The sequence below is a fragment of the Sciurus carolinensis genome, chromosome 11 (genome assembly GCF_902686445.1).
Source record: "Sciurus carolinensis chromosome 11, mSciCar1.2, whole genome shotgun sequence".
In the NCBI taxonomy this organism is placed as follows: domain Eukaryota; kingdom Metazoa; phylum Chordata; class Mammalia; order Rodentia; family Sciuridae; genus Sciurus; species Sciurus carolinensis.
This window is the reverse complement of record NC_062223.1, coordinates 61453142-61457029: the sequence shown is the minus strand read 5'-3', so window position 1 is coordinate 61457029 and position 3888 is coordinate 61453142. Positions and strand designations below refer to the sequence as shown.

The following is a 3888-nucleotide window of genomic DNA, read 5'->3' as shown; positions in this document are numbered from 1 at the left end:
AAGGTCAATACACTATTTGTAGCTACACTTGACAACCAGGAGTGCTGAGGCTCATAGGTAAATTCAGTGAGTTATTCACAGTCATTCCCAGGAAGGGAAGGGAGTAGAATTTAATTCAAATCCACTGAATTTCGAAGCTGCCTCCTGTTTTAGGCACCATATGTACCACTAAGTATGTAATAGACAATGGTTTAAGTACTTTAATTGTTACAGTAAACACTACTAGTTAACTACTAATTCTATGCCCCGTTCTTTTTTTTTTTTTTTTTTTTTTTTTTAACCTTTGTTTCAAACTTTATTCTCAGGCTTCTTCAGCTTAATTAGCTGCAAAGAATAAACTGTGTATAAGCAAAAACTGAAAAGAGCAGCAGTGTCCAAGGGGCTTGGGCTTAAAAATATTAGAGATCTAGATTTTATCAGATCCATAAACAAAACAATTTTATAAAGCAGTCATAGTATAAAATAGCAGCTCCCAGTAACTTCTTCAAGTTTATCTTCTTCAGAAGTTGATCAGTTCAGTTTGCCTCATTCTTAGAAGCTTCATCAAAATTCTCCACAAGATCTGGGACTTCATCATCATCATCCTGTCCAGTAGCAAGTGGTGCTTTTCCATCCACAGATTGTTTGGGCAGAGCTTCAGCCAGTCTCCTTAAACCTGGAGCAGACTGTCTGCTCCACGCTGGTTTAAGATGCTGGGTAGCATTTCTGTCAGTTGCTTTGTCTCAGCATGGCCTGTAATGCTGAAAGTGTTTGCTGCCAGAGATGCCTGAACTTTAGTGTTGTTAAAGTGAATCACTGTTCCTTGGTTTGTAAACATATTCACCTCTTCAATACCAGAGATATTGTTTTCCCCTAACTTCTTTAAGGAGAACTGAAGTTTTTTATCATCTGCTGTTGCTGTGTTATGAACCACCTTCTTCTTTCTGCGAGCAGTTTCTTTCCCACCAATGTGCACTTGTGCCTGCAGTTTGGCGAGTTTTTCCTGGTTCATGATAGTTTCTTTCATCTTGTCGGAGCAGAAATGGGGCTGCGAGGGGGACTAAGGCTGGTGCTCAGGGGGTCTCTGACAGACCAGCTGAGATTAGGCACACACACACACAGGGATGCAAGATGGCAGCTCTATGCCCCATTCTTTACTAAAAAACCCCAAGCTTTTATTCTGAGTAGAATGTGCCCAACCATAGATCATCATTTTCCCATTTGCTTTGCCTCTGAGGAAGCCAAAAAGATCTAGGACATTATTGGTTATGACTACCAGCAAATGTCCTAAAAAGATAATGACGTATTGGAGAGACAGGCATTATTTTCCCTCGACCTTTCCTTATTTTCTTGTCTAGAATATGGACTGAAAGTTGGTGCCTGGCAGGTCCTTTCAACCACAAGTTTCATGAGATGATGTTGAGAAAAGAAGTTATAAAGATGGTACAGAAGAAAGGCAGAGGACGTCTTGGGTCCCTGTCATCTGCAATACTGGAGTTGCCAATTTTTACATGAGAGAGAAATAAGCCTCTACTACTTTAGATTATTCTTTGTTGTGATTTCAGCTGAATGTGATCCTGTTTTGCCTACAATTTCCAGGTTTTATTTCTATCCCCGGGTTTTTCAGGTGAAATAATTGAAACACAGAATGGTCAAGCAAATGGCCCCTAGATCATGGAGCTGGTATGTAACCGCGAGTGGATTTGAACTCAATCCAACTTCTGCAACACTCTTGCTCTTAATAATCATATTAGATTGCCGAGTCGGACTAGACATCAAAGACCATTTTCCCAAGCCGAAGAACTTTCAAGTCTCAGCGGAATTTTCCTTCAGAATCAAACTTTATTTCTGATGGCTTGAGCCCTATTTGCATCTGGCATGAGGTTAGTTTTTCACTTTGTAAGAAATAACATTCTAATGGGTTTTTAAGGGCCCAGAAGACTTGTTAGCCATTCCCTGGCTGCCGCAGGACAAACTCATTAAAAACATCTGAACAAAACCAACAGAACTTGAAGGGCAACAAGAAAATGAAGCCACTCCGCGGGTGGAGTTAGAGAATCCATTCAGTGAATCACAGATGTTAGCGAACCCACTCACCCAACGATAATTGGGACTCAGTGTCCAGGACGTTTCTCTTGTCCACATTCTGGGATCTCACAGGTTGGAAAAGGGTGTCACAGTCACTTCCTCATTTTATCAGAATCTCTGTTAATAAAATAATCTTGATACCCCTGGAGTTTTCTCTTAGCAGGCCTTTACCTCTACCGAAAAAGAGTTTCCTAAGCAAATGAACGAAGCAAACAAGACTGGAAGAGAAATGTTTACAGAGCTAAAGAGTAAATTATCTGGCAGCCCCAGAAAAATGTCCAATTAGAGTAAAACATGGTTTACTCAGAGGTCCACAGATTGGAACTTGCTGTTTCTTAATTGGATCTGTAAAATGGGGATAGTCATGCTAATGTCTCAGGGTGCTGGTAACACACTGAGATATGCCACATGGAGGTGACAGTGCACAGACTACCACAGAGGCAAGAATGCCTTGAGATGTGTGTGTATTCTTTTAGAGAGCTCTAGGACCCAGCTAGGACTGACCACTCTGTTCTCTCTCCCCACCTCTGGGAAGCAGAAGATACAGAGACTATTTTCAAAATAATGAGCACAGAAAAGCAGCAAATCTTTCATTGTCACCAAACAAGTCAGGCACAGAGCAGAAAGCATTAGCCCTAGTAACTGCAAGTAATCTTGCAGATTTCCAGGTTACCTGATGTTTGGAAGCCCCACTTCTGGGCAAATCTCCTGACCTCTGGACCATAAATCATTAAAAAAAAAAAAAAAAAAAAAAAAAAAAAAAAAAAAAAAAGATGTAGCACAGCATAGTGATGAACTCCATTGGCTTTAACAAATCTACTCTTTACCTACTTGACTGTTGTTTAATTATTTCCAAAACAGATCTAGTAATCATGCCTATATTTGATTATGGTGAGAGTTCAAGCAGGCAATACATGTAAAGTATAGCACACAGATAGTGATTAATAATTAGATGTCAGTGTTAGTGGTTATAATTACTAGTGGCATGGTTTTGCTTCTCCCTTTCCTTCTAGGATTCCAACTCTTGGATATTAGTGGCAAAGAGGGCTTCATAAGAAAGGATCCCAGCACAGAGATTGACTCAAAGGGAGGCCCCGAAAAGAAGTTTGGTAGGCTTCCATGAAAAGATTAGAGCTTAAATTTTGGAGCCTGGCCCATCCGCATTTGAATTCTAGTTTTTCTGATGACTGGCTTGCTGGGTGACCTTCAGCAAGATCTAGGGTTACTTCAGAGTGCTCATGTACATCTCTGTAACCCTGAGAGGTGAGGTTTGCTAAGTGAAGAGTAAACATGCAAATAAAAGAATTCTTCTGAGTTTACACTTTGTAAGCAGTGGCCTGCTCAGTTCTAAGGCAGACAAGCAACAGGTTTAGGAATGGTCCATGTCATTTTATTTAAAGATCTGCATAACAAACCACCTCAAGCTTTAGTGGCTTAAGTCAGCAACCCTTCATTTAACTGATGACTCTGTTGCCAATTTGGTCTGGGCTCAGTGAGGAAGTTCTTCTGCTGGTATCAAATGGGTTCACTCATATATCTGTAGTTAACTGCCAGTCAACTGGGTGGCCCTGCTTCTGAGAGTTAGCTGGCTGTTGTCAAGGTCATAGAAGAAACAGGGCTTCATGTCTCTCATTCAGCAGGTTCACTCAGGCTTAACTACATGGTGAAGGTCATGGGCTGCAAGAAAAGCAAAGGAGAATAAGTCCAATACACAAACTTTTTGGGGGGATTTCTTCTTGGTCACAATGACCAAAGCAAATCATGTAGCTAAAATCCAGAGTAGTGTATGGGAAACTTTCCAAGGGTGTGGTTATAGGGAGG

The 3888-nt window shown here is 40.8% G+C and overlaps 1 pseudogene; it reads right to left on the bottom strand.

Moving 5' to 3' along the window:
• Positions 1–515: 515 nt before the first annotated feature.
• LOC124960381 (transcription factor BTF3-like) lies at positions 516–2583 on the bottom strand (annotated as a pseudogene).
• Positions 2584–3888: the final 1305 nt, after the last annotated feature.